Source organism: Pongo pygmaeus, chromosome 6, assembly GCF_028885625.2.
Source record: "Pongo pygmaeus isolate AG05252 chromosome 6, NHGRI_mPonPyg2-v2.0_pri, whole genome shotgun sequence".
Classification (NCBI taxonomy): domain Eukaryota; kingdom Metazoa; phylum Chordata; class Mammalia; order Primates; family Hominidae; genus Pongo; species Pongo pygmaeus.
In genome coordinates this window covers 49,041,804-49,061,927 of record NC_072379.2, presented here as the reverse complement: position 1 = coordinate 49,061,927, position 20,124 = coordinate 49,041,804, and the positions used below count along the sequence as shown (strand labels likewise).

The 20,124-nt window shown below is 43.7% G+C and overlaps 1 protein-coding gene across 9 annotated transcripts in view; it reads right to left on the bottom strand.

Annotated features, from left to right (window-relative positions):
- The window catches only part of ELMO1 (engulfment and cell motility 1), a 595,247-nt gene extending 588,187 nt beyond the window's left edge, over nt 1-7,060 (bottom strand). For 4 of the 9 annotated variants that reach the window (XM_063667385.1, XM_054496895.2, XM_054496893.2 and 1 more), the window contains exon 1: nt 6,328-6,831. The gene's annotated coding sequence lies outside the window, so the exon portion shown is untranslated. Of the gene's footprint in view, nt 1-4,417; nt 4,505-6,327 lie in introns of those variants that run through there. The other 5 variants (XM_063667387.1, XM_054496894.2, XM_054496891.2 and 2 more) reach the window with 4 other exon arrangements.
- Nucleotides 7,061-20,124: the final 13,064 nt, after the last annotated feature.

The following is a 20,124-nucleotide window of genomic DNA, read 5'->3' as shown; positions in this document are numbered from 1 at the left end:
ATCACCCAAAGGAGAAACCATCCTGGTCAAAGGACTCCAGTCTCTGGTTTTCTTAGTTGGTATGAATCCATCAACAAGAGAATTAGCAAAAGTTATGATGAGCTGGAAAACACTGTCAAGTATATTCCCCTTCCAACTGGTTCCTTCCCAGGTGGTTCCATGCTTTTGCCTTCACCATGACTCATCCACAGAGGAAAAATGTTGGCTAAAGAATAGACGCCCATTCTTCTTGGCAAATACTGTTTTCATTTTTTATTAATAAATTGCATTCTGGCTCATATGCTTCAATATCATGAGGTTGGTTGATGGACATACTGTCCCTGAGAGAAGAATCCATTGACCCTCAAAACTAAGGTCAACTTTAGAATGAGATACCCAAAGAGAGGGATTGACTCTGAAGAACTAGGACTCAGTAGCAGCAGAGATATCCCTGGATACCATGGCAACCCAGGGCACATCCGTCTGCAGGACATACAGGAGTGAAGAGCCTCTCTGGACACCACTGCAGCATAGCTCCACATGGGATCCTGGCCTCAGAGGCTGCCAAGTCCAGGGAAGCAACAAAAGAAGGAACTAACCAGTGCAGACATCATGGTGCAGGAGAAAGAAACAACACAGTAAAACGAGTCAGAAAAGTTAGGTTTAAGGCTCAGATGCACTCTCTAACTATGCTTGTGACATTTCATTCCTCCAAGCCACATCTGTAAAATGGGATAACAATACTATTCTGATTGCTCTCCATCATTTCCAAAACAGCATCCCCAGAGGAAGGGTGTGTCAGGCCACAGAGAAAAATGTCGCATTGGTCCTATGACTCCAACTCCACTGAGAGAATGCTTTATAGGGCTTACCTGATTTTCATTCCCTCAAATCACCGTTCCCTATCCAGAGTACAACCCACTGAACACATCGCAGTCCTTAGTCCAGCAAATTGTGCCTTTCCAGTGTTTTCTACTGAGGAAAGTTTTGTTTCCTACCTTAACTGTTAGAACTAAAACAGTCAAAACTGTAGCCTCAATTCCTAAAATTGAAGTTCCAATAATAATTCTGTTCAGATTCTGGAAATCAGTGTTTGTGGGGGCCCGGAACACTGAGAATCGTCTCCTTCTATTTATACATGTGACTAATTTCTCGACTCAGCACTATGCCAGTTTGTTACCGTAGTTAATTCTGTTTGATGAGCTAGCATTCCTTCTCCCACACGTATTCCTATCTGATACTTAACTGTTCACTCCACCTTAGGCCAGTGACCAAATTCTGCTCGTACTGTACCTGCACTTATATTGTAACAGGTTAGAAAATATAGCACTAAGACACAAGTAGTTAATGTAATCAGGAATCATGATATGGCTTTGCAGGCTTTAGTTCTGGCTAATATAGATAAGTTCCAATTGTTAACACTCAGACAACCCAAATTATCCAGGGAAATAAGCATTGCAACCAGTGTGTGCATTGTGCAAGCAGGCTGGCTTTGCTGAACCTAAAAATGCTGTGCTGGCATACTGGAAGGCTTTCATGGCCACACACATGGTCCTGGGAGCCACACCCTGTGGAATGACTGGCCTTCATGATCCTTTTATTATGGACAGTGCAGAAGTCCTCAGACTCTTTTTTTAAAGAGATGGGGTCTTTTTCTGTCACCCAACCTGGAGCACCATGGTGGGATCACAGCTCACTGCAGCCTCAGACTCCTGGACTCAAGCCATTCTCTTGCCTCAGCCTACCAAGTAGCTGGGACTACAGGTGCATGCCATCATACTCAGCTAATTTTTTAACTTTTTGAGAGATGTGGTCTCGCTATGTTGCCCAGGCTGAGTTGTCAGCCTTTGACTTTCTTCTTTGGATAGCCAATCCAAGCCCAGGTCAGCTAAAATGCTTCATCTAGTCATGCATCCCAGCAGTGTGGCTGCCCCCAGAAGAGATTACAACTGTCTTTGTAATTAGAATCATTCATGTGGGGAACACTAGATGTAAAATATGAAAGGAGAAGTTGAACAGAGTAAATTTCCAAAGACCTCAAAAGTTCTAAACTAAAACTTGGTGAGAAAAGGGGATAGTCTGTCTATTTTATTCTAAGTAAGGTTAAAGAGTTATTGCAAAGGAGCTACTGCCTCTCTGCATCACTAAAGTGAAAAGCATGTCACTTGAGTTTCTAGTTCCTCCAAGATGGCAGCATCAGGGCCTAGCACACTGACAAGTTCTACAAATAGTAGCATTTTTTTTTTTTTTTTTTGAGATGGAGTCTTGCTCTGTCGCCCAGGCTGGAGTGCAATGGCGCGATCTCGGCTCACTGCAAGTTCCGCCTCCCGGGTTCACGCAATTCTCCTACCTCAGCCTCCGGAGCAGCTGGGACTACAGGCGCCCGCTACCACGCCCGGCTAATTTTTTTGTATTTTTAATAGAGACGGGGTTTCACCGCGTTAGCCAGGATAGTCTGGATCTCCTGACCTCGCAATCCGCCCGCCTCGGACTCCCAAAGTGCTGGGATTAGAGGCGTGAGCCACCACGACCGGCCAATAGTAGCATTTTGAAAAGTTAAGTCAATAGCCGACAGAACTGCATCTGGTTCAACATTTGAAAATAGCATCTCCTGCAGGGGGTTAAACCAACAGTATTTTGTTAAAAGGAGATAGCTAAGTATTTCTTATAGCCCTCTAGAACATCGTCATCAAAATCCCTGGCAAATTTGTTATAAATGTAGTTTTCCCCAGAATTATTGAAACAGGCTTTTTAAAATCCTTACCTACATTGAGCAATACTTTGACATTAAGACTGGGTGTCTGTTTTATGAAATGCTGTTTTCCACACCACTCTTCTCTTTCACGTTTTAAACTGCTGGTCTTGGCCTACTAAAGTGATATCATGATCCGCTCATGGGTTACAATCCTAAGCTTAAAAAGCACTTCTCTGGTTGACTAGAAGGAACCAGAACTAGAGTTGCACAATTAGTAGCAAACACTCCAGGCTTTGTGATGCAGAGAGGGTTTATTAATCCACCACGTTTTCCAAATTCAACAGAATGTCTTATAAACCAAACTATCTACTTGGATGGTTTCAGGCACCAAAAAGTGGTTACAAGCTTGAGTTACAAACCTTAATGGTATCCACTGTCTTAGATCTGGAAGGGAAATGTTACCTCCATAGGAATGATCACCTTTAACCCTTGAGCATTAGGCAACATGATGAAGTAAGCAAAGTGTGTGATCAGGTGAGCTCCTTGCCTCACCCCCAGCCACATCCTCCGGCAAAGGCTTCAAAGCCCTTTCCCCACGCTCCCCACCCACTCACACCAAACACCCAAAGGGGTTAAATTACTCTGAAACACTCAAGTGTTACCTTCTTTTCAATACAGTAATTTAGTAAATGTTCAAGACTTAGCTGCACCTGCAGAACACCTTCATGTTTTCTCACTTTTATTTTTCTTCTCCTAGGCATTTCTCATCTCCCCCACATCTGCCACACAGCCTCCTTTACAGCCTCCTGTCTTCACTTCCATATTGTAGGAGAGCAGAATGGGACACAGTAGATGCCTCTGACTTCAATCCCCTTACAATAATGCCCTTCCTCCTAGGCTAAAGCAACACAGACTTCTTTAAAAGACCTTCTCCAAGGAGAGTGATGAAACACCAGATCTGGAATGGTTATGTGTTATTAAGTGTACTGGTTATCTAATCCCCCAAGGAATCACCTCTCTGTTCCTTTCTTCAGGCAGAAAAAGGGAGGAGTCTACTCAAGGCAGAACAGGGTCTAAAAGAAGAGTGGCCTCGCATGGGGGAAAGGACGGCAGAAAAAACAAAAGCCCATTACCTGGGCTTCTCACTTGCACTAATGCTACAACATTTTCCTGGTATATTTCCCTGGTGGATCTCTCCCTGTATAGCCAACTCTTATTTAGTCAGTCAACAAACACTTATTGAGCACCAACGTCATGCTAAGAATCCATCTAGGTTCTGGAGCTGTAAACAAGACAAGGTAGTCACTACCCTCATGGAACTTCTGCTCTAACAAGGAGAGAGACAATACTCAAAATACACCAATGACTGTATAATGCCAGGGAGTAAAAGGTACTAAGACAAAAAACTGAGTAATGTAAGAGGCCCAGGGAGTGTCTGGCTGCTATTTTATATGGGGTAGCCAGGGAAGGTCCCCTATAAGCTGACAACTGGGCAGAGACCTGAAGGAAACAGGGGAAGTGAGTCATCTGGACATGTGGGAGAAAAGCTCCTCCTGTAATATCATGGGCAAAGGCCCTAGGGAGAAGAATGTAAGACGGTGAGGGTGCCTGCAGTTACCAAGGATGGTAAGCATGACCATCTCTAGAACTGCCATCTTCTTGCCCAATGACTGCTCCAGGCCCTGAGTTTCCCCAGACTCCCATCCGGGTCTGCCTCCCAGCCTGCCCCTCCCTGATACCTACCATACTTCTTGTTCTCCAGTTCAGCACCCTCCTGACACAAGCCCTCCCCAAGAGTCCCAGCAGTCCAGGTCATTTTCTCACAATTTACCAACCTAATAAAAACAAACAAAACAGTAGAAATAAGGCAGCAGGCACATTTAACCACAGCCTTCCAGAGATAGGAAATGTACAATAGTAAAGAGTAAAGCTTCAAAAGGTCAGCTATAAGAAAAATTAAAAATATGTCATGTGCCTGCAGGGGATCTGGCCTCCTAACTTACCATTATGTCCCCCCAGATCTGTAAATTATGGGACATTAATGCTTGAAACAACCTTGGAAAGTAGGCATGGAGGTGAGATAATATGAGAACCCTGGCCAGAGGAGACCCCAATAACAGCTGCTGCCACTCTTTGCAATTTCAAAGTGATTCTGAGAAGGATTATATCCCTCTACGTCCCAAAGTTGCTCGCAGGGTTTTGGTATGTAAATACACGTCATTAATTACTTTTATAGAAGCAAAAGAGAAACACTCAGATATTCTTCCATAGCTTCATCCCCAAGTCACTGGCAGCGCCCAACAGGGAGCCTCCGCTTCTGGAGGCCTCAACCCCTGTCTTAGGTTATCTGAAATCTTAACCATAACGAATTAGGCCCGAACCATTCAAGGCCAGCGGTGTTGGGAAGCCCATGATCCAGCGCGAGGGGCATCCCAAATATATTCACTGAGTCTCGGGAGCCGTCCAGGGACTCTCAGAGCTGGGTCACTACCTGGGACCAAGCCTGAGGCTAGTCCTTTAGGTCAAGGCAGGTCTCGACCCGCCTCCAACTTCAAATGGCCCCCTAGGCGGGACAGGGTCACTGGGCGGGGAGTTCCTGGCTGTGCGGCCACACTCTCACACACACACCGACTCACACACACACCCACAACACCCCCCCACACACACACACCGACACACTACACACACATACATACGCGCGCGCGCGCGCACACATACACACACACACGCCGCCTCGCGCGCGCTCGCCGCACAGCACCGACTTCCCAACCCCAAACACACGCGCGCACCCCCGGGACAGCTGAGTTCTGTATTTCCTCTTCCTCAAAGCGACTCCGGCGATCGCAGTCGCCACTCTCCGCTCCGACTCCCGGGCCCCCCGGCATGCCGCCGCCCCCTTCTCTGAAGGCGCGCCCGGTGCGCCCCCTCTCCGAAGCCGAGATTTCCACGAAGCTCCACAAAGCCCCCCGCCGCCTCTCTCGGTCTCGGCGGAGACCCCAGTGTGTCCCCGGGAGGAGAGTATTTACTGACCAGAGCCTCAGGGGCTCCTGGCTGCCCAGACCGCCCTCTCAGGCCCTCCTGGCTCCCATTCCTCTGGCCCATCACCACCCCCTCCCACGAGCGCGCTCGCCGGGGGATTCCCTCCCATCCCCGAGTGCAGGAGAAGACGCCGAGTCTGAGCCGCAGCCGCTTCTCTGGCTCTATAGGAATCTTGACTCCAAGATCCCAGCCCCACACCCCCGTACCCAACAACCCCGCGCCAGCGTCGCAACCCTCCCGCGCCCCCCCCTCCCGCAGACCCTGGTCGCAACGTCTCGGCGGGCTCCCCGGCCCCGGGCCCTGCGCTTCATCCGCGGGCGCCGCACCTCCAGCGCCCCCTCCCTCCGCTCCCACTCCCACTCCCGCCATCCCCCGAGCTCAGACTTCCCCAATTGCAGAGCGCCCCGACGCGCCCGCAGCCCTCACCCTGCCGAGCGCGGCGGCCACCCCCTCCCGAGCCGCGGCGCCCCCAGGGAGGAAACAAAAGTGTCTCCGCGGCGCCCGGAGTCCCCCGGAGCAGGACGCCTCCTCCCGGCCCCAGTCCCGGCCCCCTCCCCTGCCGCGCCGAGGTCAGCGAGTCGGGGCGCCGCGCCAGCCCAGGAAACTTTACGAACCTGCTTGGGGTCGCAGGACAGCAGCGGCGAGGGTTCCCGGCGATCAGAGCTCCGGCGACCCGCCACCATTGAAGGGGAACTGGAGGCTCTGTCGCCCAGCGTGGGGCCGCGGCGGCGTGGGTGGCTCTGCCTCTATCCTGTGCCCATCCTCGCCCGCTCCCGCTCGCCCCAGCACACGCACTTACACTCTGGGTCGGCCGGCTGCTGCACCGCCGGCTGCCGCTGCTCTCACTTCCTCTTCCTTCCTCCTGCTGGCCAGAGACACATTTTGCATCTGCAAGGCATCCGGAGATCAGCCGCGAACTCTCCTCCCGAGCGGACGCTGCGGAGTTGCAGCCGCCGCCCCGGCACCTGCGCCAGGACACTCGTGGTCTGCGCGTTCGTCTTGCGCCCGCACACCGGTCCCTGCCCACTGCACTTTGCCTAGGGGGTGCCCACGACTTTTTGAAGTCCCCCTACTTAGAAAGACAGAAATGTCAAACACCGTGCATGCCTCAGATCTGCTATAAATAATATGTGTGCAGAGCATGACTTCGATGAGCTCACACCCGGCGTTTGGAGGCACTAATTAACTCCGTCACCCTCATAGCGCCACCTCCGGGAGGCCAAAAGCGAGTAGCATCTTTTCACATCCTTTTTTCATTTTTGGCAACCGGTTCCGGATATTAAGGGGAAACTTCGGTGGGCTGTTTGAACGCTACTTTAAGACGTGTTTGTTTTGACGCTGTGCCTCTACCCTTGGACAGAGTGGCAAAAAAAAAAAAAAAACGTTTCCTCCCTCTCCGTCGACATCTATGTATTTACTAACCCTGCGATTGAAACTACAAGATGTATTTCTAACCAGTTAAGCCAGGGACTTCCTAATTTTGCATAACTTTGCATAAGGCAAGACGTTCCACACATAATTTGGTATTTAGAATAAATTACTTAATTCATGCAACCTACTTAAATCATTTTCAAAGCAGAAATCAAAAACGTTAACTCCCAGCCTAGCTGGCAGGAGGGAAGAGGGTTGCAGGCGAAACACCTGTCCTCCCCCAATTCAGAAATACCTACATTGGCTCTACCGGAAAAGTCAAAGGCAGTTAGGCATTTTCTTCTAATTGGCAAAGGAAATAAGTTGCGGGCAGGGAGGCATCAGAATCAAGGTGGAAAACTAAGCTCCCTTTTAAGATCTTCCCCCTCAAGAGCCACAGGCAGCTGTTAAGCGCTTGAAATGTGGCTGTCCCTGAGATGTTCTGTAAGTGTAAAACAGACATACAATTCAGTATTTTAAAAATGAATGTAAACTAACTTGTTAAGTATTTTTATGTTGATTACATTATTGCAATACATGAGAATAGTTTGATGCAGTAAGTCAGTTGGATTCGTCATGTGTTAGGTTAAGATATAAGCATACATAAGATTAATTTCGCCAGTTTCTTTTACATTTTCTGATGTGGCTACTAGAAAATGTAAGGCTACACATAGGCTCTCATTAGTGGCTCACCTTATATTTTTAATGAACAGCTCTGATCTAACTCCTTATTATATGCATGACTCTGGGAGGCAGTATTAGTATCAAGAGTGCCTGGGTCCAGATGGTTATAAGCCGGTAACTAAAGCAGGGTGACTGCAGGAAAGCAACTTAACTGCTGTATTTCCTCATCTATAAAACAGTAATGACATAATAACAAAAGTCAATAGCGCCAACTATTAAATGAAGTAATTTAATAAGTAGTCAGTAAATGGAGCCTTTACTAACGATGCTCTGAGACACTTGTAGTGATAAGTATGAATTTGATCTACAACCTTGTAGCTAAGGCATATAAAGACCTTAACTTTAGTGCATGCGTGGTGAGCACTCAGTAAACATTAGCTGTCATAATTGTTCCCTCCTTGCACAGCAATTATGCAAATCCACTCCCCTGTAACCTTTGGTCCCGGGTCTTCACATCTTTCCTCCATGAAGTAGTCTTTCAGATCTTTGAAGTTAGCCCTCAAATTTTACCTAAACACTCTCTTTTGAGGATTAACCATCCTCAATTATTCTGACTCTTCTTCATGTGACGTGGCTTCAAGTCTCTCTCATCTGAGCCATCTTCTCCCAGAAGAATATCTGTCTCTGCCCTTAAAAAAAAAAAAGAAAAAAGAAAAAAAGAAAAAAAAAGTAGTTGTCTTATAGATTAATTACGTAATTAACCATTAGCAAACACAATACAGCCTGAGATCTTCTCTCCCTTTTTTTTTTTTTCTCAAATACATCTCAATGTTGATAGGAGTGCAAGGGGAATACTGGAAATTCTTTACAGTGTTACGGTTAGGCCATGTACACGAACATGGAGTTGATCTTTGGAACCAAAGTTCCTGATCCACTTTCTCTAAGTCCCTTAGGATTTAATTCAGGCATCTAGTGTCTCCCCATGTCCATGGATTACATAAAAATATTAAGATGCCACATGACATCCCACTAAGGAGCTCCCTCTGCTAAGCTGGGAGAATAGCATTCTTTCATTCACTGGTTATTAATAAACTGCTTAACAGTGAAATTGCCAAACTTCAATTTTCTCTTCTATTCATAAAGACATCTTAGAAGTATTGTCAAGTGTCTTAGAGGAACCCGCCTTCTCCCTTGGCTCTGCTGGTAGTCAGCAGTGGATGCAATAGAGTGGAATATGTGGTGTTGTCATGTATGTGGGCTCCATCTTTGGACCTGGTTGTTGTGTATAAGTCCCACCATTACCATTTACTGGCTGTATTACTCTTAACTCATGAGATTGAAACCATGCCTGCCAGATACGGTTAAGTGAAGATTAAACGAGTTAATTCATGAAAAATTCTTAACAGGGCCTGACACATAGAAACACTCATTGAATGTTAGCTATTATTATCTACAACAGTTCTTCAATGGACAAGTCATATTAACAGACAAAAAATAAAAGAGCAACATCCACTCCCTCTTTTCACATGTCAGTCTCCACCCATAATGGTGAGAAAGAGCTGTTGCCACTGTCCCTTCTCAGCTCCTGGTCACAGCTTGGGCCATTCAATCATTAGGTCATGCTTTAGCAGTGAGGAGGGCCATTTTATAGCAAGGAACAGAATCCAAGTGCATCCCTTCACTTGCACTTCTAGTAAGCCCACCTGGGCAGAGCCTATACCTTTGTGCAGACAGGCCAGCCTCATCCACATCTCAAGTGATTAGGGAGACTGATTCAGGATCTCCTCTGTAGAACCATCAATCTTAGTTTCAGGATAAGTAGAGGAAAAGAGAGCAGGGTAGGGACAGATGGCTGGAAAATCAAAATCACTTAAGCCTCAAGTCTAAGCTTCATTCCCCCACCGTGTTTCTATAAGAAAGCTTTGAATTGTTAACGGACAGAGAGGTATTTGGGGCAGTTTCTCATATTTAAATACTTTGATCTTATGTTTCCCATGTCTTTATCTTTCCTTGTGTGTACAAAATTCCAAACTAGGAGGATTGAGACCCTATCGAAATGTCACCATGCAAAGTGTCACCATGAAACCCCAAACTGCAATAATGGCCTGTGGTATTTTTAATCAATGATGACTCACGTTGATCAATTCCTTCCTAAGTGCTCATAAATATTAATTTCTAATTTAATTTTTAAACTTATTGGATTCTAAATGGATCCTGTGCATTTAATAATACATTCAGTAATTTGCTTCAAATTTCTGCTGCAAATCAGCACTAAATTCCTTGATCTACAGTTTGACAAATCTATTCCCTTTTCTTGTGTTAGAATCAGGCTCGTGCTGATTTGCCTCCAGTCTTCAAACAGCTCTGGGGGCATAGAGAGTTGCCTCAGCTCCAGGAAGCCGCTACACCAGGGATAATGAGATCTGGGCAGCAGGCAGATACCTGCAATTTAGAGCCACTAGGGTCAGCCCTGGAACAAGCAGAATGACACGGAAGCCTGCTGTGAGAGGGCATTCCTTCACTTGATCGTTCATTAATTCAACGTGCACTGAATGCCTTAAATGTGAGTTTAAAAGGGAGGAAGGGAGAGTACAATCATGAAGAAGAGAAACATGGCTTGCCCCCTTTTGGCACTCCCATTCTAGCTCAGAAGACAGATTTTAAATGGCCATAAAAACAAGTGAGGAGTATAATATTAGGAGAAGGACAGAAGGTTGCAGGACTATACAGAGACAGGGATGCTAACATCATCTGTAAGTCAGGAAAAGCCTCCTGGGGAAGTTCTGTTGATTTGAGACCTGAAGGGTGAGTGAGGAGGTGTTATCTAGGACAAAAAGACAAAAGGAAGTAGGTTGGTAATGAGGAAGGATTCTAAGCAAAAACAGTTAACTTTGTATGAAGGTTCACAGCAAGCTTGTCCAACGCACGGCCCACAGGCCGCGTGTGGCCCAGGATGACTTTGAATGCAGTCCAACACAAAATTGTGAACTTTCTTAAAACATTATGAGTTTTTTTGTGATTTTTTTTTTAGCTCATCATTAGTGCTAGTGTATTTTATGTGTGGCCCAAGACAATTCTTCTTCTTCCAATGTGGCCCAGGGAAGCCAAACAATTGGACACCCCAGGAGAAATCATAGTGTGGGAGGAACCTTAAAAAGTCTATTTGGCCGAAGTCTGAGAGTATCAAAATTAAATCTAAAAGCAATGGGCAAAAGCCAAAATTTGGAAGCCCTTGAGAGTCATATCACAGAATTTGGATATATTAAGGATGATGGAAAGGCCTAATAAGTTTTGGATTTGGTTTGTTTTCCACTGAAATGTTTTAAGCAACTGATTGTTGTGGTCAGTTGTTTTAAAGGTCATCCTACTAAATAGTGAATGAATTAGTGGGGAGACAAAAATGCATGTGGGAAGAATAGTGTCTTAGTCTGCTCATTCTGCCATAACAGAATTCCATAGACTGGGTGGCTTAAAGAACAGAAATTTATTTTCTCACACTTCTGAAAGCTGGAAGTCTGAGGTCAGAGTGCTGACATGGTTGGCTTCTGGTGAGGGCTCACTTCCTGGCCCACAGACTGCTGCCTTCTTACTATGTCCTTACATGGCAGAAAGAGCAAGAGAAAGCTCTCGGGTATCTCTTCTTACAAGGGCACTAATCCTAGCAGGAGGTCACCACCCTCAAGGCCTCATCTCAACCTAATTACTTCTCAAAGCCCCATCTCCGTATACCATCACATTTGTGGTGAGGTCTTCAACATACGAATTTTTGGGGAGAACAAGCATTCAATTCATAACCAACAGATAGGGAATTATTGCATTGAGGTCAGAGTTGATGGGAGCCTAAGTCATGCATTAATGGAGAAGCTGAGGAGAACTAGAGAAATTCAAGTGTTAGTTACGTTTGCAGTAGAGGGCACGTAGAACTGATGTTCACCCTGATTGGGGAAGCTCTCAAACTAGCAATTTGCTTTTGTCTTCCTGCACTGGCTCAACCAAACACTAAACTTGCTTTGCTTTCCTGTAACCTAGTGTCCAACACAATATCACCTACAACATTTATTCCCAGGTCGAGGACAGACTCAAGATGTAAAAGGGATGACTCCCCTCTTGTTTGACTTTCTGTGACACCATTACTTTGCATTCATCTCCAATGTGTCCCCATTTCTTAATCATTATATTACTGTCCATTGGTGAAGAACATCCATCCAAAAATGCAAAATTTACTGTCTGCACCAGTACCCCTCTGCTCCAGCCATTCCACCCTGCTTTTAAACAAAAAATATCTCCATGGACTTCTAAGTCACCTATTAATCAGATGTGTTCTCCTGTTTCCAGTTTTGCTGGGTAGATTTATCAAGACTTCTTAGATCTATATCCATTGTCTACCACCCGATGTCCGATGAACAGCAGCCAAAGAAATAGTATTAATCAGTAACTCAAGGAGTTCCTCCAATATTACAATAAATACTGACAAGAGGATTGACTCAACAGTCTCATGAGAGCAAAATTTACAGAATATTTAAATGTCCATGCTTTGAAGTCTACAGATGTGAAAATCCTAGCTCTACTTCTTAATAGCCACGTAACTTATTTTTCTCTAAGTCTATAAAACATGGATGTTGGGATAATGATACTTATTTCAGACAGTGCCTAGCACATACTGAATGCTCAATAAATGGAGCCAACGTGAATGCTAACCACTATACATTTGTAATGATTATTAATTGATTGCATGACAGTCAGGTGAAAGTACCAATATTCTTTACTTTGTCTTCAAAATATTTTAAATAAATATATGTCCATTTACTATTATTAATAAATATTATTACTAAGTAAATATTTACTAATTTATAGATATATAATGAATATATACATTCACAGTCCTAGTCCCTAGAGGTCAACACACTGAGTTTTTTCTTTTTTGAATTTTTTGGTAATTCATGCCATGCTTCTAACTGTTTGTACTATTTTGTTTGACCAACTTCAGACAGTATTTATTAACTCCCTCCTCTGAAAAGTTTTCATAACTTTTGTTTACTTACCTCTCTTTCCTAATCTTCTATTATTTCTTTGATTGTATAATAGGTTTTTTTATTGATAAATTTTCTATCTCATGGGCCTTCTGATATTCTCATTCATGTCATTTAACTTTTCTCTCATTGTTTCTATTCCTATGAGTCTTAGTAGTGCCCTCTGGGACAATCCTCTGGCTCTATCTTCCAATTCGTTAAGTCAGTCTTTAGCCTTGTCTGTTCTTTCAATTTATATAGTTAAGTGGTTTTTAAATGTTTAATGATCATAATTTAAATTTCTTAATTTTCTCATTGGCACTTTTTTATAATTACCTCTAGTGGGCGCTGTGGGCACACCCCCTCATTCCCTGGCTCAGGACCAAGGTGCTCCATCATCCAATCACACAACTGATGGTTGATGCCCGAATACAGCTCCAGAGCTCCCCATGAAGTTGGCTGGGTCCTCTGTTTGACTACATTGCATCTCAACTTCTTCCTCTGCTCAGTCCTGCTTACCTCAGTTTTTCTCAAGTGTGGATCTCAAGGGCACTCCAAAGTCACCCTCCAGTATGCAAACCTCAGTCTCAGAGCATGTGTCCTGGACAACCTTACCTAAGACATCAGCTGCTCTTGTTTTATGGATATAATAGCCTCTCTTATTGCTGTGAGGCTATTAGTATTTCTTCCAAATTCTTTTTTTTTTTAATTTACTCTATTACCTCTGCTTTCCTAGGTTATAGTTACTCAGTTTAAGTTGGATGTCTCCTTGTTTGCATGCTGAACTTTACTAATGTGATTCTCTGTTCACCTGCCAGCTGTTTCTATTTTCTGCAGCTTGCAACTGGTGATCTCGGAGAAGAAGAAATGGATTGCCAGGTGGACATGCTGGTAGTTATCTCCAGTGTATGGTAGCACTCCCTCTCCAGGAGATGAGAGGATACCTGGAGCCCCTCCGTTTCAACCCAGTTGCTCATATTCACTGCCCTATGGGGAAGGAAGGGTAAGGCTGTGAGCTCCTCCGCAAAAAGTGATAGTTGGGGCAAAGAAGAGAGAGAGCAGGCCCACAATTAATCAGTGTCTTTGGACACTCTCCTGTCTTTGTGTGTGTTTATGCCAGACTCAGAGCACCCTTGAACCAAATGGCTTCTACCTTTGTGGTAGTAATTTTCAACTTAGATTTGGGGCTGTGGTGCCAGGCATGGTGGCTCACACCTGTAATCCCAGCACTTTGGGAGGCCGAGGCAGGTGGATCACCTAAGGTGAGGAGTTCAAGACCAGCCTGGCCAACATGGTGAAACCCCGTCTCTACTAAAAATACAAAAATTAGCCAGGTGTGGTGGCACGCGCCTCTAATCCCAGCTACTCAGGAGACTGAGGCAGGAGAATTGCTTGAACCTGGGAGATGGAGGTTGCAGTGAGGCAAGATGGTGCCACTGCACTCCAGCCTGGGCAACAGAGCAAGACTCCATCTCAAAAAAAAAAAAAAAAGAAAGAAAAAGATTTGGGGCTGTGGCTTCCTTCCATTTTAATCTCCTCAGTCTCTGATCTAGTGCTACATCATTAAACCTGTCACCTTTGAGGAAGAATGTATCAAGGGTCAAGATCAAACAGATTCTCTCTTTTGACATTCTCTCAGTTGCCCCAAATTTTGATATAATTCAATATACTTTATGGAGATACCATGCCTTTCTTTGTGTTTTGCTCTCGTTGGAGTTTTAAATTGCTGAAACACATGGAAGCCTTCTATGTTGTAAAAAATGAAATCCACTTTCCCCTGGGCGTGGTGGCTCGTGCCTGTAATCCCAGCACTTTGGGAGGCCGAAGAAAGTGGATCACCTGAGGTCAGGAGTTCGAGACCAGCCTGGCCAACATGATGAAACCCTGTCTCTACTAAAAATACAAAAAATTAGCTGGGCATGGTGGCACGCACCTCTAATCCCAGCTACTGAGAGGGCGGATGCAGGAGAATCGCTTGAATCGGGGAGGCAGAGGTTGCAGTGAGCCAAAATCATGCACTCCAGCCTGGGCAACAAGAGTGAAACTCCATCTCAAAAAAAAAAAAAAAAAAAAAAATGGAATCCACTTTCCTCTTGAAATCATCCTCCATGTCTAAGGATTATACCCCTCCTCTTCAGGTCCATCCATGCTCTTAGGCTCTGCTATGAATAATATTGCATAATTACAATGCTGTAAATTCTGTTTTTCAATTTTTAGAATAAACCTATAGATAAAATTTAATTATATTGTCAAGATAGAAGGTAGCAGAATGTAAATGTAGTAAACATCCAAAATGTAAAAGTAATATTAAGTGTGGAAATCTAGCGTCCTCATGATGCATATCTACCCTTCTTCTAGCACCAAGCTCCCCAAAAGAAAAGATATAAAAAGAAGACTCCATAGCCACTCTAGGAAAAGGAAGAAAGAAAAAAAGGAAGGGGAAAAAGGAAGAAAGGGAGGAAGGAGAAACGACACCAGAAGTTTTGGAAAACAGATTTTCTGTCCCAGTTTGGCTCACTTTCCTGCTGTTTGCCAAGGGTTTCTTCTCATTATTCTCTGGTCATTTCCACAGTTTCTTGAATACCTTGTCTGCTGCTTTCACAGACTTCTTTCTCCTCTGAAGTACATAGCACCTTATAATTTTTTTCCAGAAAGTATAAACAGAAGGTAAACTTTTCTGAGAAGCTGCATGTCAGAAAACATCTTTGTTTTGCAGTTACATTTGATTGTTTATTTAGTTATTGGATCATAAATATCAAAATGTTTTTCATCAGAATTATTAAAAACATTGTTCCTATCTTCAAGCTGATAAGAAATCTGAAGCCCAGGTGATCTTCTTTTGTGGTATGCCTCATGTCTGTGTGTGTGTGTGCCTATGTTATATGTTCTCATTTCTAGAAGCATTTAGAATCTTCTCTAATTTATTCTTGCCATTCTGAACTGTTACCAGAATGGAGATGGGTGTGAATATTTTATCATTTTTCCCAATTGGCACTACTTAGGCAGTTTCAATCTAAAGACTTGTCTCTCTTCAGCCTGAGGAATTTTGTCCCCATTTTTTAAACATTTTCACTCTATTTTCTGTAATCTCCTTCCTAGAAGTTCTATGTAAGTCAGCGCTGGACCTTCTGTATTCTGTATCAACTCTTTTTATCTCCTACCTTTCTTTCTTTTTTTTTTTTTTTTTTTGAGATGGAGTCTTGCTCTGTCGCCCAGGCTGGAGTGCAGTGGCTTGATCTCAGCTCACTGCAACTTCTGCCTCCCACGTTTAAGTGATTCTCCTGCCTCAGCCTCCTGAGTAGCTGGGACTACAGGTGCATGCCACCACGCCCAGCTAATTTTTTGTATTTTTAGTAGCGATGGGCGGGGGGGGTTCACCCGTGTTAGCAAGGATGGTCTCAGATCTCCTGACCTCGTGATCCACCCCCCTCAGCCTCCCAAAGTCCTGGGATCACAGGCATGAGCCACCGCGCCCAGCCATCTCCTTCCTTTCTTCCTTTGTTTGCTCAGTGCTGTTCTGGAAGTTGTCTTTGACTTTATCCTCTGACCCTTATATTGATTTCTTTTAGTATCAGCCATCTTGTGTTTTAGTATTTCTAATTATTCCTTTTTTTATGGCAGCCCATTTCTCTTTTAAGGACATAATATTTTCTCAAATCTCTGATGACATTTTGATTAAAAGTTATTGGGTCTTCTTTTTAAAATTATCTTGTTTCCTGAGTTGTCTGTTAAGCTGGGGTCCATTTTTTCTGTTTCTTAGCCTTGATTCTTAACTCAGGCACTGATGCGTTTTTCTGATAGTTTAGTAATCATTAGTTTATATTCGCTAATATTTATATCTGTGATGTGTGGCTGTTTTCAGCTGTTATGAAATTTCGTTTCCCCAGCAGGTTTCTCCCAGACTATGAGGACCACCTGTGAGCTCTGTGGATAGGGGATACCAGCAGTTCTGTCTTTAGGGTGTCCGTACACAGAACTGGCAGGCATGTTCTCATCCCCTCAGCTCACTGCTCCCAGTCTTGGGGATGTCAATTACAAACTTGCAGCCTCTGCAAGTGCAAATCTTCCACCTCTGCAGACAGCAGCTCTCATTTGTTAATCAGTGGTAAACAGAACAGCTTCTGGTCACTTTCTAAACATAGATGGAATCCACTGGCCCAGCTTTTCCATACCCTGTTCCTGTCACCACAGTCCTTGATGATTGCTCCACAGTCCATTCCTGTTCCCAATGCACGCAGGCTCTGAGCTTGAAGCCAGCATGGGGTCTCCTGGACAGATTTGCTCCTAAACCTTTAGAGCAGCCTTCTGTGTCTCTTCCAAGTAACAGCTCCCTCCACTCGGGTTGACACTCACTAAGCTCCCATCTGCTCTCTAAACTACACAAATTCCTCAGAGCTCTGAACTGTGGTCCTCCCTTTCTGTTCTCCCTGTGATTTCCTATTGATCCCCTCTGTCTGTCTGTTTTGTTACTTCAGTGGGATTTCTGGAAGCAAATGAGAAAACACAGATGCTCAGGCCGCTATCTTCAATGCAAACCTCCCTTAATTTTCTAAATCACTTGAACCTAACTTGGCATCCACTGGCTGAGTTGACTGGAGATCCAATCTCCGTCAATTTTAGGAGTTTATCACCCTCTCTATGATTATAGGAGTGAACTGGGCTGTTTATAGGTGACAGCAGAAGAAATCTCTTTGTTCTGGGTCTTATCATGATAGACCCTCCATGTTGGGGGTAGACACTACTCATTCTCAGCCACAGGTGGCTATGGGGGCCTCACTTGCTGTGGTTACCAAAGCCCTGGTCCCTCCATGCAGCCAAGCCTTCTCCTTATGGGCAGGGCAGCTTACCTGGATTTTTCAATATGTCAATTTCATGAAGATTTCTAAAAGAAAAGACAGTAAGCCGAAATGAAAAGACAAATCCAGAGTAAAGAGTTGAAAGACATCAATTCACACATAAAGAATGCATTGAGTAAGTCTTGATTAGAACCTGACTCTGGGGGGAAACCTATAAATATATTAGTTGTGTCAGTTGGAGAAACTTAAATATTCATTGGCGATTATATGATATTATAGAATTAGTCTTACTTTCTTAGATATAAAAATTATAGTATGCTTATGGAAGGGAATTTTCCAATATAATTATATAAATCAAATTTGGCAAAATGTTAACAATTCTTGAACCTAAGAGGAGGGTACACAGGCATTCTCTGAAGTATTATTTTATTCTGTATCTGCATAAAACATTCTGTATATTTTAAAATTTTGTTAATAAAACATTGAAGTCAAAATTGTGCTCATTAGAGGGAGCAGTCCTGAGTTATTTCATCAAAAGACACTTGGGACTTGAGGTTTGCCTACAGTGGCTAACTGATGCAGAATACATGAGCCGATTACATTGAATTCACAGATTTTTCTGTAAGGTGCCCTCTCTGAGACCTCAGAATCTTGTTTACTGGAATGAGTTGGGATCTACCACGTGTTTTGAGGGGAGGGGTATGCTACAAGAATATTTGAAGGATTGTCTTTTATGTGAGATTTTATAAGGACCACAAAAAGATGAGTTGAAAATGAATGAATTCTTCTGTTGAATAAAAACTTATGTCTTTAATTGTTTAGTTAACTTACACTTAATTCTATTTCATAAACGCTACATACTGTGGCTCTGTTTTTTGTTTTTGTTTTTTGGGTTTTTTTTTTTTTTTTTTTTTTTTTTGAGACAGGGTCTCGCTCTGTCACCCAGGCTGGAGTGCAGTGGCGCGATCACAGCTCGTTGCAGCCTTAACATCCCAGGCTCTAGCAATCCTCCCATCTCAGCCTCCTGAGTTGCTAGGACTAGAGGTGCATGCCACCATGTCCAGCCAATTTCTGTTTTTGTTTTTTTTTTTTTTATAGAGACAGGGTTGGTCTCTAAATCCAGGCTAGTCTCAAACTCCTGGGTTCAAGCAATCTTCCCACCTTGGCCTCCCAAAGTGCTGGAATTACAGGTATAAGCCCCACTGCGTGGCTGAGGTGCTGGTCTTAATGTCTGATTTTTTTCTTATTAGGCAATTGGGTAAGAGTCTGTCTGGAGTTTCTTCTTTAGTCATCCAGGTTCTAACTTGTTCATTAACTCTTTCTATGCCTTACAGTATTAAAAGGTAAAATACTTCCTTCTTTTTATCTATCAGTGGATTACAATCACTATTACTATTTGTGAGGTCCAAGCGTATCCTGTTACAGAGTATCTTACACTTTAGATTTGTCAGCTTTTCCTACGGTGTCATTGTATTTATTCTGCTGTCCTTTGCGTTTCCATAAAAACTAGGTCTCATGAGATTTAGGCTGAACATTTTTGGCAAGAACACTTCATGGGTGATATGGAGACTTCACATTGCATCACATCAATATCAGATGCATCACATCCTTGTCAATCTGTCCTACTATGATGGTGCTAACTTTAAACACTTGGTAACGTTGTCACCACTAACGAGGCTTTCCAGTGAAAAGGTACATTTTTCACTTACAAATAATAAGCAATCTATGGAGGGATACTTTACATTGTGCCAATATCCTATTCTAGAGCCACATTTTACCCAGTAATTTTAGCATCTACTGATAATTCTCCCCAATTGCAATTTTCTTCCAGCTTTCTTCCCAGTTACTTTAGTATATTTCCCCACTTCTGACTTCCAGTAACCATATCTCACTTCACACCTACCTTCAGGTCCCCTGGAATTGGTGTTCAGTCCTACTCTCAGCTGGCTTTGAACTTACCTTCTTTTGTTCTGTGTCAGACTCAACTAATGTTTCTAGTCCTATAGTCTTTCATTGTTTTTGCTCCAGTGTCTCTCTATATATAACTCAGGTTAGTACTGTCTCCTTAGGCATGGCAGGGATGTGGGCATACATACTGTGCTAAAAGAGCTTCTTTCTACCAGAGCATGCCATTTACTATATCAACACTAATACTTTCTGGAGGTATAGAGAGAGCTCCAAGCAGTGGAAAACACAGTGGAAAATGTCACATTGTATTCTGTCATAGAAGTGTCCAAAGAAAAACAAAGTAATTATTCCTTTTTTGTTTTCTGCTAGTAGAAGTAATTTTGTGTCTTGCCAATTTGTGGAATCAGACAGTTAGAGAATTTTCCTGTCAAAGACCTCTCCTGCCATCTCAGTGCTCTTTCACTCTCTGTTTACTGGGCTGAGTTCTCCTGCAAGCTCAAAGAGGAACAGTGCACATGGCTGTGTAAAGATCACAAACCAGGAAGGAGGGATTCACATATTACATACTTGACATCAGATAGTCACGGCCCTGGTGTTATATTATTCCAATCAGCTTTCTGCTGTTTGAAGCTTTCATTGGTTTCTTCTAAGTTTCCTCTATTTT